Here is a 19,285-nt window from a genome sequence, read left to right on the forward strand (position 1 = left end):
GGGTGGCGAGGCCCCCCCCCCCAGGACCAGGGGACTGCTCTAGGGCTGGGCTGCCTCTCAGAAGACCCCTTGAGTCAGTGTGGAGAGCAGGTGCTGGCTGATGAGGGACTTGGGGAAGTCTGTAGCTGTGGCTTTGTCAGGTGGCTGTAGAAACACTTGACGTGTTTCTAGACAATGATGCTCAATCTTTGGGAGTCACAATGACAAAGGGTGAAGGCGGACTTTTCCCTCCTTCCTCCCACAGAAGGCTCAGGCAGCAGTGCCCTGTATAACCTGCTGCTTTTCACGTCTCCCCTCATTGCATTGAGCTGGGTGTGTCCCCTCAGCCTAGATTCCAAGGCCCTCTGGCCGAGGTCCCCGATAGTCCAGTCTCATCTCCTGCTGCTGGTCTGCACCAGTGTCCCAGCGAGGCATGGTCCTCTGTGCCCCGCACTTTCCCCGCATTTCAGACGCTGCTTACGCTCATTCCTTCATCAAAGGCAGGCCTGCCGCTCTCCCCACTTCACAGCCAGGTGCCCTGGGGACTTCGTGGCTCAAGGATAACTTTCCCCAGAGCTCATGTTCAGTATTCAGAGTGCAGATTCCTTTGTACAGGGATTTTTCTTGGGTTTTCATCCATTTCTTGGGATTTTCCTCAAGTGTCCCTCCATGACCCAGAAGTTGTTTCCCTGTCTGAGCTTTTCCCACAGTCTCTCTTGTCCTAGGTCTTGGGCCAGCGGTGGCTTTAATAGAGTTGAATGTTTTTGCTTTTACTCACATCCCTGCAAAGAGAGGTGGGAAGTTGGGTGAAGGCCCCTAAACCACCTATCTATGGAGCTGAGAAATTGGGGCCCAGAGAAGTCTGGTTAGCAGGATTCAAGATTCTGATCTCTACTCCAGCCTCCTTTTAAGAGTGTCATCTTTTATTGCATGTCTTATCACTATACTGGAAAGGAAAATCCATCACTATACTGGAAAGGAAAATTAGTCGCCAAGAAGGGCTGTCTTCTCCCAGCTCGTGTAATATGTTAAAGCTCATTTAGCTCTCCAGTCCCTAAGTCCCTGCTGAGTCCCCAGACTTTGCTTAGTTACAGCTAAGACACTGCAGAAGGTTGCTGCCCTGCCCTCCTCCTGTGCTGTCTCCTTTATGAACTTGGAGGGAGGTGGATATGGGCTCTTTCTTTTAAAGTATTATGCCAGAATGCATAAGCCAGGTCATTCCAGCATCTCCTCATTGCTCCTGTCCCTTACCTCCTTATCCTGATTTGCCTGTAGGCCAGAGAAGGGGTAGGGACTGGGGTATCCAAGGCTGTTCTGAGTACATTTCCGCCAGCTGTGTGTGGAACGGGGCCAGTCTCCACGAGTAGCAGCTCCTCTTCTAACGACATCCATCCGTGGCTGAGGCCTCTGGGAAAATTCCGTGATCTGGCTGTGCTGAGTCATGCCTTGTCTCTGAGAATATGTGTGTCACCTTTCGCATGTCTGCACTAGTCAGCTCAGGGTCTGGGAAAGGTTGCGGTTACTACAGGGTGATATGCCGCTAATCTCTTGTATTTGTCCATCACTGTATGCTTCTGTGAGTGCTTTTACTAGCTAATGTACTGTTTATCAACAAGAAATTTACTAATATTAAGTCATTAATAATGTATTATTTATTCTGGAAAACATTCCTCTCTTATGATGAGGAAACTGAGGTTCAGAGAGACTGAGTGACTTGGTGAATTTTAGGTGACTGGTGAGTGGCTTGTCTGAGTGAGGTTTTTGATACCACAACTCATTTCTACCCCTGAGTTTGTGTGTAATGCAAAGATTATTCAGAAGTTATTTTGGCTGTAAAAAATCTGATTTTCAATTGGTTAAAATTACAAATTCAAAAATCTAGTACTTTCTTTAAGGAATAGTCTTTCAAGTTTAACTTTTGGGTGTAGCCTACAAATCTTTCTGTTGCATATGAGTCTAGAAAATTTAACAATCACTTGAAGGAGGCTTTGGATTAATACTTGATCTCATTTGCAAACTTAAGTCCTTTGAAAAGTTAAACTGAACTTATAAATTACACTGAATTTCCTTTAATTATTTTAATACTTCCAATTGTCTGATTAACAAACATTCCCAATACTCAAATAATTCCTATAAACCTAGTAAATTAAGCTGACTCTTAAATTTTCTTAAAACATTTCTATACTGTTTATGTTTTTTCCCCTGGCTTTTCTGAAATATAATAATTAGTTGCTCATATTTAATTGTACAATTCAATGAGTTTTTTTCAATTATAGTTGGCATACAATAATATACCAGTTTCAGTTGTACAGCATAGTGATCAGAGATCCACATAACTCGCAAAGTAATCACCCCACTAAATCTAGTCCCCCTCTTCTCCCTTATATAGTTATTACAACATTATAACCATCTTCCCCATGCTACACCCTACATCTCCATGTCTATTCTGCAACTATCCATTTGTACCTCTTAAGCTTTTTGCCTTTATTTCGCTGTCCCCCCCAACCCCTCTCCCATCTAGTAGCCCTCAAAATATTCTCTGTATCTATGAGTTTATTTCCGCTTTTGTTGTTGTAGTTTATTTTGTTCTTTAGATTCTACATGTACATGAAATCATGCGATATTTGTCTTTCATTTTGTTCAGCGCAGTTCCCTCTAGGTCCGTCAAGGCGTATCTCTTTCCATCCCCTTCCTTTTAGTCTGTGTGTGCCTTTTAATCTGAAGTGAGTCTCTCGTAGGCAGCATAGGTAGGGGTCTTGTTTTTGTGTTCATTCAGCCACTCTGTCTTTTGTTTGGAGCACTTAATCCTTCTCCATTTGAGGTACTTGTTGATAGGAATGTAGTTATTACCATTCTTTATTCATGTTTTTTATACGTGTTTTTTCTTTTTAAAGAAGTCCCTCCAACATTTCCTGTAATACTGGCTTGGTGTTGATAAATTCCTTTAGCTTATTTTTGTCTGGAAAGCTCTTGGTTGTAGATCCTGGGTTTTTATCATGTCCAATATTTTGTGCCAAGCCCTTCTGTCCTGCATGGTTTCTTTTGAGAAATCAGCTGCCAGTCTTATGGGTACACCCTTGTAGGTAACTAACTGCTTTTGTCTTGCTGCTTTTAAGATTCTCTCTTTGTATTTAACCGTTGGCATTTTAATTATGATGTGTCTTGTTGTGGGCCTCTTTGATTTCTTCTTTCTTGAGATTCTCTGAGCTTTTTGAGGACTCTCTGATCTTCCTGGGGTTGTATGTCTTTCATTCACCAGGTGAGGGAAGTTTTTCATCATTATTTCTTCAAATAGCTCTTCAATGTCTTGTTTTTCTCCCGGTACTCCTATGACACGGCTATTTTTACATTTAATAGTGTCCCACGGGCTCCTCAAATTATTATTATTATAGTCTTGGCTTCTTTTTTCTCACCATTATGATTGAGTGTTCTTGACTTCCCCGTCCTCTATATCGGTGGTTCGATTCTCTTTGTCCACTCTGTTCCGTTTAATATACTCTTCATCTCAGGTAATGTGTTCTTTATTTCTAACTGGTTCCCTTTTATAATTTCCATTTCCATTTTTATGGGTTTTTTTTTTTTTTATCTTTTTGTTAAAGTTCTCACTGAATTCATCTATGCTTCTCCTAAATTCTTTGAGCATCTTTATAACCTGTGTTTTGAATTCTTCATCTGTTAGATTGCTTGACTCCATTATTCCTGGATCTCTGTTCTGTTCTTTCATATGGTTTCTGCTTCTTTGTCTTCCCATTTTGTCTGCTTCTCTGCGTCTGTTTCTATGTACTAAGCAAAGCTCCTAAGTCTCCTGGTCTTATTAGCATGGCTTTGTGTAGTAGGTGTTTGGTGGCACAGTCCCGAGAGGGGTTCAGCTGCAGACCAAGTTTAGCCCCAGCCTCTGCCCCTTTGGGGCCACCTGTTAAGATTCAACAAGCAATCCATTGATGCTGTGCTTATAGTTGCCTCAAGAGCCAAAGCCAGCTGCCACCAGTGTGAGTGAGTCTTGCCCTGCTCAGCAATGGGCACCTCACCCCCTGAGGACACACCTGGATGTGGCTTGGGTGGGGCCGTGAGTTGGGGGAGGCAGAGTTTCAGGGAATTCTATGGGCAGAGGGACCTGTTATCCACTTTGGTGACATCTCAGCTATGGCAGAGCTGTGTCCACACACTGGGAGTGGGGAGGGCACCACAGAGGAACAATGGACACCGCTGGCACTTCTGCCCAGGAGAGAGCCTTGCCTCTGTCCCTCACTCTAACAACTCAGTGTCCCCCATAAGTCCCTAGTGACCCCTGAGCAGCTGACCTGGCACTCGTGCTCAGAGCAGCAGGTCTGTCACTGCCGCAGTCCGCTTGTGGACACAGCCCTTTTAAGAGGCGTCTGCTGCTGCTGAAGTCTCTGTCTCATTTGCTGCTGGGGACCCGGCAGCCTCATTCCTAGCCCCCATCCTACCTTCTGCCGTTGCAGGGTGATTAATTATTTCTCTCTTTAGTTGTAGGGCTTCTGTTCATCTAGATCCCAGGTGACTTTCCTTGTTGGTTGCTCCATGTTTCTGTCACAACTTTGATTTGGTTGCAAGAGGGATGAACAAAGCCTCTGTCATGTGCGCCATTCCCCCCGACTATGTTTTGTTTTTTTTAAAACAGGTTTATCGAGGTATTTTTTGCCATAATAAATTGCACATATTTAAAGTATATAACATATAAGTTTTGATATATGTATACACTTGTGGAACCATAACCACAATGAGGATAGAACACATCCATCACTCCCAAAAGTGTCCTCACGCCCCTTTGCAATCCCTTCCTCCCACCCTTCTCTGCTTCCCCCATCGCTGCGTAACCACTGAACAGCTTTCTGTTACCATGGCATAGTTTGCATTTTCTGGAATTTTACGTATGCGGAATCATATAGTATGTATCCTTTTTTTGTCTGGCTTCTTTCAGCATCGTTATTTTCAGATTTGTTGTGTGTATCGATAGTTCTTAACCTTTTTATCGCTGAGTAGTATTCCACTATGTAGATATCCTACAATTTGTTTTATTAACCTGTTGTTGGTTATTTCAGTTGTTTCCTGATTTTGGTGATTCTAAATAAGGCCACTATGAATGTTTGGTACAAGTCTTTGTACGGACATGTATTTCCTTTTCTCTCGGGCAAATGTGTGGGAGTGGAGTGGCTAAATCGTATGAGAGTTGTGTGTTTAACTTAAACCGTCCAACCATCTTCCAAAGTAGCTATACTATTTTCCATTCCTCCCAGCAGCATATGAGTTCCAGTGCCTCCACATCCTCACCTATAATGGGTATGGTCAGTTTTTTTAACTTTTGTCATCCTAAAAGGCATGCAGTGGTATCTCATGGTTTCAATTAGAATTTTCCTGGTGTCGATGTTGAGCATCTTTTCACGTGCTTATTTTTTCATTTGCCAATACCGATTTTAACTTAGTAAAATTCCTACTTAAAATCACAAGTCAAAACCACTTACTTAGTTACATGTTTTAATTGGAATCTTCAGACTGACTTGTTACTCTGAACAGATCAAATTCCCTTGAATATTAAAGTACATGATGTAACAGATACCCACAGTTTTCTTAACATAAAATTAGAAATACTATTGTTTTTATTTTCTTAGGCATTTTATTCTTAATGCTATATCTTCCTGTAATTAAAGAAGCTTACCTAATAAGGAAATAATTATATGCTCTCGAACTAAAGTAAATTATTTTCGAAGCAACATTTTTTTCTTTCTCAACTGGTTACCATTTCTTTATAATTCAAGAGATTCCCGGCCAGGATAAAACTAGGTTCTGGCCTTTGAATCCAACTGCTAGGCTGACCCTGATTCATTGCTAGGCCATCCCCGACTCATTACTATTTTGCCCCCAAATGGGATGGTCTCAAAGCCCATATGCCCCTGCTGAAACATCACACTGCCTAATCCTTCTCTTCGTATGGAAGTCTGCACTTCTCCACCCGGGATTTGTACCAGATGACTGGGTTCAATTACTCTATTTAACGCCTCATTTCTTATGCACTGTGGCCACAAAATAGGTGAAATTAAAATACAAAATAGGTGGAATTTAGAGTCTGTGTATCTTCCAAGGCTTGGTCTGACAAGGGACTAGTTCTAAAATCATGCCAGTGACCCAGCAGTGCTAGAATTTGAGTTTGTCTTCTGAATCCAGGTCTGTCTGACATTTTGCCCTATATACTACATTTTTTTCAAATGAAGAGAAAGGGAGTCTGGTACTTAAGAATTCTTGGTTTCTGCTAGTCTTGGTTGCCAAGAAATTCTGGCACCTGGAATCCATGCATTCCATTTCTAGTTTTTTAGTTTATACCCTGGAAATGGTGAGAACTCTGGCCTCTCCCTCACCTCCCAGTAGAAAGCTACCAATCTCTTTGGAGGGGCCACTGCCATTAAATCCCTGTTAGAGATTTGGCTCTTAGATGATAAACAGATGTGGACTGCATTCCTGTCCCGATCACTGGATGTGGCCTCAGGAAGCTTGTGAGTGGTGAGTGGGACCTGGTTGAAAATTATTAATGCTGTTTGACCTCTCCCCCGATGTCTGACGCTTATGTGGCCCCACGTGGGTAAAGAGGGAAGGTCTGTAACTACTTGGGGAGTAACATCAGGTATAGGATATTTAACTATCAGAGTTTTTCTTTTACCCCTTTTCCAAAAACCTCTTTTAAATGCCATATGAGATATAGATTCCTAGGGAATGGTTGAATAAAGACTTTTTAAAAGATGTTCCTTCATAAAATAAATGAGAAAACGTAAAGATTGTCAAAGTCAACTTTTTTGGAATTCTGGAAATTAAACAAAGACTTGCAACAATCCAAGGAACATTTATTCAAGAAAAAGGCTGAATCTTGATTTTAACAAAAAAAAAAATTCTGAGGCATGCAAAGAAACAAAGAATGGCACATGAGGAAGCCTAGATGTTGGACTTTATAGACAAAACTTTAAATCAGCTATTTAGAAATATATCTAAAGAACTAAAGGAAAGTATGAGAACAGTGCCTCATCAAACAGAGAGGATCAATAAATGATAGAAATTACCAAAAAAGAATCAAAAAGAAATTCTGGAGTTGAAAAGTCACTATTCTGGAGTTGAGAAATTCTGGAGTTGGGAGGCTCAACATTGGAGTTGAACAGGCAGAAGAAAGAATCAGCAAACTCGATGATAGGTCCATTGAGATGATCCAATCTGAGGAACAGAAGAAAAAAAAAAAGACTGAAGGAAAATGAGCAGCGTCTCAGACGCCTGTAAAGCACCATTATGCCTATCAATACACACATAATGAGAGTCCTAAAGGGAGAGGATAGAAAGGAGCAGAACAAATATTTGAAGAAATAATGGCCCAAAACATCCCGAAGTTGATGAAAATAATTTATGTACCCAAGAAGCTTAGTGAACTCCAGATAGGTTAAACTCAAAGAGATCCACACCTAGGCACATCATAATCAAAGAAAGAATCTTGAAAGCAGCGAGATAAGCAATTCATTAAATAAAAACAATCCTTGATAAGATTAGGAGCAAATTTCTCTTTGGGAGCATGGAGGCCAGAAGACAGCAGGATGAACTTAGATGCCATATGAAACCTACTGTATTTGGCCTTTGAATCTTAGGTGGCTCTGATCGCTTCCATCTTCAGGGTTATCATGTCAATTTAGTCTCTAAATAATACTCAATCTTCTTTCAAACTTGACCTGAAGGAAGTCTGTCTTTTACCAAGTTCCTCTCCCTACGTATTTCTAGAACTACCTAAGGAATGCTTCTTATACGTTCTATCAAGGCTGGAATACCGTATGGGCTCAAAAAAATATTTGTTAGATGAATGAAATCTACCTTTTTGGTAGATTTGCTTATTTCCTTGGCCAGCTGTCTGTCTATTCTTTCCTTCTGCATGTCACCTACTTCTCCCCATCTCAGGGCTGTTGCCTCTCTCCTTATACAATTTTGCCTTAAACATACGAACAGAACTGTCTCATAACTTCTCAAAATACAGCTTTAAAAAATATTACTGGATATTTCACAAAATTTTATGGAATGCTTGGGGACAGCAGAATAGAATTAAAATACAAGAAAAAAAAGTTTTGTCTGCCAAAGGTGAATTCAACATTTTCCTCAAGAGAAATAGAACTGCCCAAACCTAATAATGGTAGCCTCTCCCTGCCCATCAGCCATCAAGGTTCAGCAAATATTGGGGTCTAATCTCTAACCCTGGAGCCAACTGCTAATGTTCTATTGATAATATTCCTTATATGTGTGTTGACATAAGAACATTTAAATGTCAATTTAGAAAATTTTTATGAGAGTTTATTAGTTTATTTGCAACAAATAGAGGATATGCCTGGAAGTGAGATTTCAACAGATTGAGAAAAATGCTTCCTAGAATGACAGTTTGCAGTTTCTTTTATGCATTTGGAATTAAGGAGGGAAGATTACATGAAGGTGGCAGAAAAGCAAGGTGAGGATCGGATTACAGGATAGTTAACAAGATCATGTGCTCCTTTGAGGGTGGTTATGCCTCCAAGGGGTCTGAAAAAGAGAATTATCTTGGCATTTCCAAAGTGTGTTAGCCTAGATGCACAAGAACAATGGACAGGGCTGGTTTAAGGCAAAGATAAACCTTTTACTAAAGAGGTTATAGGCCTGGTGCGTGACTACCCGCCGTGACCTGCCCAGGTAGGAATTAATGATCAAATCACCCTGTGAGGTTAATTTCCATCACTGAACCTGTTAATTTTATTAAAGAACCCCGTTTTTGTTCATATATATATATAACACTATAGTTTTATTTCATGGGACTGTAGTTACTGGCCCTGTTTAAGATTCTGGTTTCGGTGTTTATAAATGATGGACCAGTGGTTCTAATGAGTTTGGTGACTCACCCAGCTCCACCAGTAAGAGGCAGAGCCAATTTTTTGATAACAGCAATCCTGATTCCTGGCCTCGGGTTCTTCCTGCTTTTCCACAGGATGCTAGAATATAATGCCCCAGTGTCACTGTGCACATGGCTGAAAAGACCAACCTGAAACTCTCAGTCTTTCCTGCTTAAGTAAGTCTCTTGATGGGCGTTTGCAGCTTGTCTCAGTAGAGCCATTTATTGTCACTTGGATTTGTGGCTCTCCCCTCTGCTGTGTTGCCGGAGGCCATTTCCGTAAGCCCGAAAGGTTTTCCTCAGCCTTTCCAGCTTTTGACTATCCCATTCCAGCTGGTTGCAAAACAGCCCTTTGTGTTTTTTGCTGACCTGGGCCATCTTTCCGTCCCTTTTTACTTCTGATTTTCTTAAATGGCAATTTTAATATTTGGCAGAAGAAATTCCCCATGATCTAATCCTGAGTCTTCTCAATTGACCGAATGCTTTAAGGAGGGCAAAAGTTATTACTGTGCAGTATTCCAAGAAATTATTCTCTTCTCAAGCACTTCCAGAGCATCTGTGGCCGGTCACTCTTTACTGGATGCTGTAAGGAGGTCTGACGATGTGGCCCTTGCCCTCAGTGGCTTTTCCTGCGGTCGGAGAGACTGGTTAATCAGGAACAGTCGTAACTGCCGTTCACTGGGTGCTTGTTCTGTGCCAGGTGACATACTAATAAGCGAGAAGGAATGCAGAATATTACCAGGGAGGTGGCTAGGAGCAGGGCTCTGGAGCCCGGGGTCGGGATGGAGTCGAGCTTAGCCCTTTCCAAGCCCTGTCACTTCTGGCAAGTTCCTTAGCCTCTTTGAGCCTTGATTTCCTCATCTATAAAATAGGGGCAATAAGGCCTTTCTCAGGGGGTTGTTGGGGGGACTAAATGAAATAACACATAAAGTCGCACCCAGCGGACACATGTAACGGTGGCTGTGTTAACAGCGTGGGTGGAGAACAGGTATAAGTGGACTTGTGGAGAGTAGAACATACGGGTCCAAGGGCCTGCAAGCTGAGGGGCCCGTGTCAGGTGGGGGAGAGCTGGCCCTTGAACAAGGTGTCATATTTGGGTTAGTGGAAGGGAGGGGATGGCACCCAGGCCGTAGCACATAGAGCAAATCATGGCGATGAGGGAAGCTGGGCATTGGGTAAAGGGTGATGCCACAGCCTCGCCGGCAGGAGGAAGGCGATGGACAGTCCACGAGGGTGGAGATTTGCGGCTTCTTAGTTCACTGCAGAACCCACAGGCCCCCGGAGCTTAGGAAACCCGTTGAAAGAATGGCTGCTGTTGGGGAATGGTGAGCGAGAGGGCCGGGGAGACTCACTCCATGACGCTGGCTGCAGGGTTGAGATTTGAGACCATGAGAAGTCCTTGAGATGCCAGAGTTGGTGACCACCCACAGGCGAATACGCTTTTGAAAACTAGAGTAGCCAGCTGACCTGGGACGGGGGTGAGGAGGTGGGGGGCGGGACTAGCTTGGAGAGGCCTGGCAGGTGACATCGTGCATGTGCGCATGGACTAGGGAGGGGTGGCGGTGGGAAGAAGCAAATGCAACGTGCTGCAGAGAAAAGTGGTCACGGGCGAAGTGGAAATTAGAGGAAACTAGAGGACTTGGAGAGCTCTCATTTGCAACTCTGCCTCCATCCTGAAATGCGAAGCTGGGAAAGGAGCCCCATTCACACAGCGCAAGGTAGCTGACCCAGGACGGAGGCTGGGCAAAGGTGGAGGGCGTGGAAGTAGGGAATCGGGCCGGGGTGCCACCTTTAGAGACGGGCTGCTAAGTCCAGCTGCGAATTTCCTGAGAAAACTTGAGTTTGCTTGAGACCAGAGCAGTTAGTCCTGAGAACTTTCCTGGAGAGGAGAGGAGAGAGGTTGAGCAGAGTCAGGGCTGATTTTCCCCAGCCCTTGCCTCGGGCGGGGCCTCCTCTTTCCTCCTGATCTTAGAGGACCTGCTGACAGTTTCTGGGAGAGACTAGCACGTCTGCCTGGTGAGCCCGGCCGAGCCCCCTTCCGGGCACTGGGCTTTCCTTCCAGGGCTGCATAAGTGGAAGCTGAAACCGCCCGCCTGCGTGGGGACTCACTCGGATGACAAGAGAAAAATTCTGGGGTGTCTTAAATTTCAGTGGGGTGGAGAGTGAGAGGACGAGAGAGTCACAAACCGGTTAATAGCTGCGGACCAACTGACAGAAGACTGCTCACGTGCCTGAGCGTCTGTGGTCGTTCTGACTCAGAGTTCCAGGCTGTCTAAAAGAGGTAGATGCCACCGCCACCTGCTGAGGCCTGAACTTTCAGGAGCGTTGCCCACAACCAATCAAAAGTAGTAAATATTTCTTCCTTACAGAACCGCCCAATTCACCTTCTCCGGCTCCCCTTATCTGTGGCCAATGTAAATTCTTTCAAAACAGCATCTTTCTTCCCCAAAACATAATGGATAAAAGAAGATATAAAAGATTTACTGTCAGTTCAACCCCAGGGCTGCGTACGTCCTCCATCCTCCCCACCTCGCCCGCTGCTGGTGCTTCAGACTGCACGCCCCAGGGCCTGGTCCTTTTTTCCCCGCTGGCATGTGGCTCAGTAAAGCCCTCTCTTTCAGAAAAGCTTCCGGCCGTGAATGTTTTTTGTTTAACACTGAGCAAAACGATGTATGTGTAGATGTTAGATTTGAGAAGTTCTGTTTCTTTGTTTACATTTTTACATGCACGATGAGGGAGGCGTTTTGGGTCCTCCGAAGCGTACTCAAAATATGGATTTGTTACTGGTCTCTGTTTTCCTCCCAACTAGGTGGTTTTCATGGTTCATGTGCTGGAACTTTGGAATGGCATTTGGTCAGAGTAGACAGGTGGGGCACTTTGCAGGGGAAGTACACTGAAGTCACAGGTTAGGGGATGGCGTGCGTTACCTTCTAAGGTCTGAGTCTAGTCTGTAGCTGGTCTCTCTCTTGTCTTTACAACTGAGTCATTTTCCTTTCCCCTCCCGCTGTCTTCTCCAGCTGGAGAGAACACACGGCTTAAAGAGCCACGCACCCCCACCCCGCCCCCACTCTGGGGCTGAGGAAGGGCATTTCCAGTGCTGAGGGCAAATACGACCATTCCTAGCAGATCTGTGGCCCCAGAAGGATATTTCGGCCACCTCCTCGTTGAGGTTTTTGTCCCAGATCAGCCAGCCTAGCAGAGTAAGCCCGAGAGTCCAGTCATTGATGGGGTCCCAGCCAGCGGGGTCTCTGATGGTGTTTTTTTTTTTTTCACCTCTAACAGTTCCGACACCAAACACGTGGTTTTTTCCCAGCACCAACAAATTCCTTTACGCCAACTGGGCACCTTACAATTTTTCTTCTGACACTAACCACTTAAGTTAGTGCAGACCCCAGGTTGAGGGCTCATTCCCACAAGACTGCCCCTCTTCAGATGCCAGTCACAAGTCTCAGATTGCCACCTGTATTTCTGAGTGACTAGCCATAAATAGGGGATTCCCACAACCCCTCCTTAGGTTGATAATTTGCTACAATGGCTCACGGAACTCAGAGAAACACATTTACTGGTTTATTATAAAGGATACAAATGAACAGCCAGATGAAGGGGTACTTGGGGTGAGGTCTGGAAGGATTCCAAGCACAGGACCTTCTCTGTCCCCGTTGGAACTGGGGCCTGTCACCCTTCCTGCACCCGATGTATTCACCCATCAGGAAGCTTTGTGAAGCCTGATGTTTAGGGTATTTATGGAGGTTGCATCACATAGGCAGGATTGGCCCTCTCCCCTCCCTGGGCTCCAGGGCTGGTGCTGAAATTCTAACCCTCTAATCACAAGGTTGGTCCCTCTGGCAGCCGGTCCCCATTCTGTAGCTCTATCTAGGTGACCCCCTAGGTGACCCCAGGAGTCAGCACATTAGCACAGACACTCAGGTGTGATCCGAAGGGGCTCCTTACGAATAACAAAGGGCACTCCTCTGACCCCTATTACTCAGAAAGTTCCAAGGGTTTTAAAAACTCTTGTGCCAGGAACCTGGGACAAAGATCAGAAATATATTTCTTATTTGTTATTCACAGTTTCACAGGGTCTTTGTGGGATTCAGGGCTTGGAGGGGCTGGAGATCTACCATTGCCGTGAAATCATATGAGGTGATGGGGTGCCTTCCATCTTGCAGACTGAGGTCGGTAAAAGTTGCTGATGAAGCAAAAGAAGCCCAGGTGTGACCCAGGTGACTTCCTTAGAGGCACCGCACTTAAACCTAATAGAGACTTTTAACAGGTTCCCAGTGATAACCCAAAGGATCATGGCTTGACTTAAAAAAAAAAAAAAGTTGTGTGTTTTAGCTAAACAACACTTGTACCTGGTCCGAACATTTAATTGTATAAAAATCTCCTTTTGTTCTTCTCTCCCTTGCAACCCAGTTCCTCTCCCTCGAGGTCAGCTCTCGTTAGATTATCTTTTCTATCCTTTTAGAGTCGATGTGTCCATTTCAATCTAAGTATATTTCTATTCTTTTTTTTTCCCCCCTATGTCCTCTCTGTGTTCCATGACCTTTTCATTTGTCGATGTATCTTAGAGATCTTTCCGTAAAGGGACCGGTGTCCGCCTCACTCTTTAACAGCTGTGTGGCATTCCATAGTTTTTTTCTTTTTCCCATATGTTTATTGCAAAATATATCACACTTGCAGAAGACCTTTAAAACACGCACACACACCCCAAATAATAAAGCGAACGTCTGTGTTCCCGTTCCCCAGATGAAGGAATAAGGGCTAGGACCTTGCAAGCCCCTATGCACCCCCCTGGCCCCCACAGCTGTTCTGACTTTTGTGATAATCATTCTTTTGGTTTTCTCGACAGTTTTACCATCTATGAACAACCTCTAAATGACTTCCTGTTTAGTTTTGCCTGCTTTTGAACACCATAGACATGGAATCATACTGTAGACGTCTGGGACTCGCTCAGCGTGACACTTGGGATCACCCGTGTGGACGCGTGTAGTTCTGTTCATCTTCACCGCTATGTAGCTTTCCAACCTGTGAATGTACTGCCGGGTCTTTGTCCTTTCCCTGCCAAGAAGCCTTCGGGCCGCTTCCATGGTTTTGCTCTTGGGAACAACACAGCCGTGAACATTGTTGTTCGTGGCTCCTGGTGTACATGAACAAGGGTTTCTCCGGGGTGCAGACCAGGAGTGGGGTCGCTGGCACGGCTAGCTCTTCTAGGTTATCTGAGACCCTCTTCCCAGCAGTAGTGTGGAGCGTCGAGTGTTTTCTGATCACCCACGCAGTGAGAATTTGGACTGCACACCCGTGAGGGCTGCCTTGTGATTACGACTTCTTAGATGAGTTTTTTTGGTTCTTCTAACTGCTCAGTGACAAGGATTAAGGCAACTCGATTTTTCTTACAGGTAGCTCTTGGGGGCGAGCACAGGTAGATCAGGTTCATTTCTGCTTTACTCTGCTCTGAGGGAGTACAGGCTTATGTTGTTCTATTGTGCTTCACAAATAATTGCTTCTTATTTATTTATTTTTTTACGAATTGAAGGTTTGCGTCAACCATGCATGAAGCAAGTCTGTGGCGCCATTTTTCCAACAGCATTTACCCACTTCATGTCTCTGAGTCACATCCATATCACAATTCTTATGATATTTCACCCCTTTTCATTATTATTACGTTTGTCATGGCGATCTGTGGTCAGTGATCTTTGATGATACTGTTGTAATCACCACAAACCGTGTCCATATAGGACAGTGAACTTATTAGATAAATGCGTGTGTTCCGACCGCTCTGCCGACCGACCATTCCCCTGGCTCTCTCCCTCTTCCTCCAGCCTCCCTATACCTTCAGGCGCAATATTGAAATTAGGCCAGTTAAAAACCCTATGATGGCCTCTAAGTGTTCATGTCTCCCACTTGAAATCAAAAGCTAGAAAAGATTAAGCTCAGTGAGGAAGGCACGTCCGAAGCTGAGACAGGCCAAAGGCTAGGCCCCCTCGTGCCTACGTTAGCTGAGCCATGAATGCAAAGGAAAAGTCCTTGAAGGAAATGAAAAGTGCTAGTTCCGTGAACACGCAAATGATAAGAAAGTGAAACAGTCTGTTGCTTAGATGGAGCAAGTTTTAGTGGCCTGGATAGATGATCAAACCAGCTGCAACAGTCCCTTAAGCCAAAGGACTTTCATAGAAGCCAGTGCCCAGCTTCAAAGCTTCAAAGGACAGGATGACTCTCTTGTTAGGGTCTAATGAAGTCGATGAGTTTTCGTTGAAGTCCTTGCTCGTTTGCCATTCTTAAAATTCTAAAGCCCTTAACGTATTATGCTAAATCTACTTGCCTGTCCTCTATAAATGGAACGACAAAGCCTGGATGACAGCACATCTGTTTGCAACATGGTTTACTGAATATTTTAAGTCCATCATCGAAATCTACTTCTCAGAAAGAAAGAGTCCTTTCAAAATATGACTGCTCATGGGCGAAGCACCTGGTCACCCAAGAGCCCGGATGAAGATGCACAATGAGATTAATGTTATTTTTATGCCTGCTAACACAGCATCGATTCTGCAGCCTGTGGATCGAGGAGAAATTTTGACTCTCAAGTCTTATTACTTAAGAAATATATTTTGTAAAGCTATAGCTGCCACAGCTAGTGATTCCTCTGATGGATCTGGGCAAAGTAGATTGAAAACCTTCTGGAAGGGACCAGCCATTCTAAATGCCATTAAGAAAATCTGTGATTCATAGGAGGAGGTCAAAATATCAACATTAATAGGAGTTTGGAGGCAATTGATTTCGACCCTCATGGATGACTTTAAGGGATTCAAGACTTCAGTGGAGGAAGAAACTGCAGATGTAGTCGAAAGGACAAGAGAAGCAGAAATGGAGCCTGAAGATGTGACTGAATTGCTGCCATCTCATGGGAAAACTTTAACAGATGAGGAGTTGCTTCTTATGGATGAGCAAGGAACGTGGTTTCTTGAGATGGAATTTACTCCTGGTGAAGACTCTGTGAAGATTGTTTAAATGACAACGAAGGATTTAGAATATTACATAACCTTGTGCATCAAGCAGCTGCAGGGTTTGAGAGGATCGCCTCCAATTTTGAAGTTCTACTGTGGGTGAAATGTTATCAAACAGCATCATGTGCTACAGAGAAATCAGCTGTGAAAGGAAGAATCAGTTGATGCGGCAAACTTTATTGTTGTCCAATTTTATGAAATTGCCACAGACCCCAACCTTCAGTACCCACCACCCTGATTAGTCAATAGCCATCAACATCCAGGCAAGATCTTCCACCAGCATAAAGGTTATGACTTCTTGAAGCCTCAGATGATAGTTAGCGTTTTTTAGCAATAAAGTATTTTTTAAATAAGGTATGTGCATTGTGTTTTTTTTTTAAAGAGATAATGCTATCGCACAGTTAATAGACTACAGCATAGTGTAAGCATAACTTATATGCACTGGGAAACAAAAACAGTCATGTCATTTACTATTACAATATTCACTTTATTGCGGTGGTCTGCAACCAAACCCACAATATCTCCACAGTATGCCTGTACCCTTTGGAAGCCCCAACTTCAGCTGGGGTAAAGCCTCCTTAGACTTCTCACGTTGGTTGGGCTTTGGGCTATGCACCTGTGCCCTTCGAAGTGTTGGAAACTGTGCCCTTTGCTGGGTTATGCAAATGCCCTCGTGACAAACGCTTCAGTGTTTACTTGTCTCTCTGGGTTTCTGCCTCTGCTTAGATTTTGGCCTCTGCTTATTTTCTTGCCAACTAGTCTATGCTTTTAAGAAAATTAAAAAATATATATATACATACACGCATGTATTTTATTGAGCATTTTAGTTGTTTTCAATAGAAGGGATGGATGGATACCTAGCCCAGCTAGAAAACACTCTCGTATAACTTTAAAGTAGTGTTTTTGAGTCAGGGTCTTTGCATCCCTAGGGATATAGCTTCCATTCTGACTGGTCTTTGATTTTCACCCTTGCGAGTAAGACCACCAGCATTGCAGTGATGTAATGGGGGGTGGTCTGGCCTCTCCTCCAGAATTTTACTTTGATGCTTTGGTTGCACCTGGAAATCTGACTCACTCATTTCAAACTTGCGTGATGCTGATTTGTCCCAGAAGGCCACTTTACGAATTTGTAATGGAAGACAGAATCCCTGGGGTTTGCCCCTTCTGGTTATAAAGACCTGTGGTCGGCCCATCTGTACCAAATAGGTCTTCCCCTCGGCTGGGTCCGCACTAGCATTCACTGTAGAGAGTTGCTTTTGAGAGCAGGAAAAGCATGCAGGCAATTATGAAAATGTACATATCTTAAGGAATTTAAAAGCTAACATTATTGTATTTCAGACTCTGGCCGCGCGCCCCCCACCCCCCTTACCTCCGGTTGCAGAGTCTCACTTTCATGTTCTTTTTCCAAATGTTTTGCCCTTTTGATTTCTTAGATTCCTTATAATTCTCACATTTTTTGCATTCCTGGGGAGACTCTGTGAATACCCCATTGTTATTCTGCTACTGCCAAGTCGATCTTTGTAGGTGTTAATTTCAGGTTGGCCTGATTCTTGTTTGTTTTTGTATTCTCTCAAAAACGCTTTAATATTGTCCTTTTATTGTGTGGATACCAAAAAGGGCTCCTAATTTTAATTTATTTCTTATTTCTTTTTATTGTGGTAAAAAACACATCACCTAAAATTTACAGTCTTAACCCTTTTTGCGTGTGAAGTGTAGTAGTATTAAGTATATTCACGTTGTTGTCCAGCTGTCACCACCACTGGTCCCTGTAACTCTTTCATCTTATAAAACTGAAAGTCTGTCCCCATTAATCAATAACTTCCATTCTCCCTCCCCCATCACCGCCCAGTCCCTGGCGACCACCATTATACTTTCTGTCTTTTCATGTGCTTATTGGCCATTCTTGTATCTTCTTTGAAGAAATGGCTGTTCAAGTCCTTTGCCCATTTTTGAATTAGCTTGAAGTTGTTGAGCTTTAGGAGTTCTCTATATATTCTGGATAATAATCCCTTATCAGATATATGATTTGCAAATATTTTCTCCCCTTCTGTGAGTTGCCATTTTACTCTGTGAATAATGTATCTCAATGCACAAAACACTTTAATTTTTAGGAAGTCCAATTTGTCAAAATTTTTTGTCACCTGTGCCTTTTATGTCATGTCTAAGAAATCGTTGCCAAGCCCAGTGTTGTGAAGCTTTTGTCCTATGTTTTCTTCTAAGAGTTTTATTGTTTTAGGCCTTATATTTAGGTCCTTGATTTATTTTGAGTTAATTTTTATATATGCTGTTAGGTAGGGGTCCAACTTTATACTTTTGCGTGTGGATGTCCAGTTTTCCCAGCACATTTGTTGAAAAGATCATCCTTTTCCCGTTGAACGGTCTTGGCAGCCTTGTCAAAAATCATTTGACCACATAGGTGAGAGTTTATCTCTGGGCTCTCTTTCTATTCCATTGGTCTATATGTCCGTCTTTATGCCAGTGCCACATCGTTTTGATGACTGTAGTTTTGTAGTAGGTTTTGAAATTAGGAGGCGTGAGTTCTCCAGTTTCGTTCTTCTTTTCCAACATTTTCTTGGACATTTGGGGTCCCTTGAGAATTCATATGAATTTTTAAGATGGATTTTTCTATTTCTGCCAAAAAAGATCATTAGGATTTTAATAGAGATTGCATTGGACCTGTAAGATTGTTTTGGGCACTATTGACCTTCTAATCCATGAACATGGGGTATGTTTCCATTTATTTATTATTTAATTTCTTTCAGCAATGTTTTGTAGTTTTCATTATACAGGTCTTCTCCTTGGTTAATTCTCAAGTATTTTATTCTTTTTGATGCTATTCTAAATGAAATCGTTTTTGTCATTTTCTTTTTATATTGTTCATAGTTCATATATAAAAATGCAACTGATTTTTGTGTGTTGACTTTTTATCCTTCTACTTTGCTGAATTCATTTATTAGTTCTAACAGTTTCGTAGAATCTTTCAGATTCTCTACATATAAGATCATATTATGTGCAAACAGAGATAATTTTTCTTCTTTTCCAATTTGGTTCCTTTGATTTTTTTTTCTTGCCTAATCGTTCTGGCTAGATAGCCCAGTTCTATGTGAACAGAAGTAAAATCGTGCATACTTGCCTTGTTCTTGATCTTAGGGGAAAAGTTTCAGTCTTTCACTGTTGGTGTGTAATCCTTTTTATATGATAGTATTTTTTGAGGATCAGTGTTCATAAGGGATATTGATCTGTAGATTTCCTTTCTTGTAGTGTCTTTGGCTTTGGTATCAGGGTACTGCTGGCCTCATAGAATGAGTTAGGAAGTGTTCCCTCCTCTTCACTTTTGGGGAAATTTTGAGAGGGATTGGTAGTAGATCTTCTTTAAATGTTTGGTAGAGTTCACCAGCAAAGCCATCAG

At 43.1% G+C, this 19,285-nt stretch overlaps 1 protein-coding gene across 8 annotated transcripts in view; it reads left to right on the top strand.

Annotated features, from left to right (window-relative positions):
* The window catches only part of PC (pyruvate carboxylase), a 93,709-nt gene that overhangs the window by 4,916 nt on the left and 69,508 nt on the right, over window positions 1-19,285 (top strand). The gene's annotated exons all lie outside the window — the stretch shown is intronic.

Source organism: Pteropus alecto, unplaced genomic scaffold (assembly GCF_000325575.1).
Source record: "Pteropus alecto unplaced genomic scaffold, ASM32557v1 scaffold43, whole genome shotgun sequence".
NCBI classification, from domain to species: domain Eukaryota; kingdom Metazoa; phylum Chordata; class Mammalia; order Chiroptera; family Pteropodidae; genus Pteropus; species Pteropus alecto.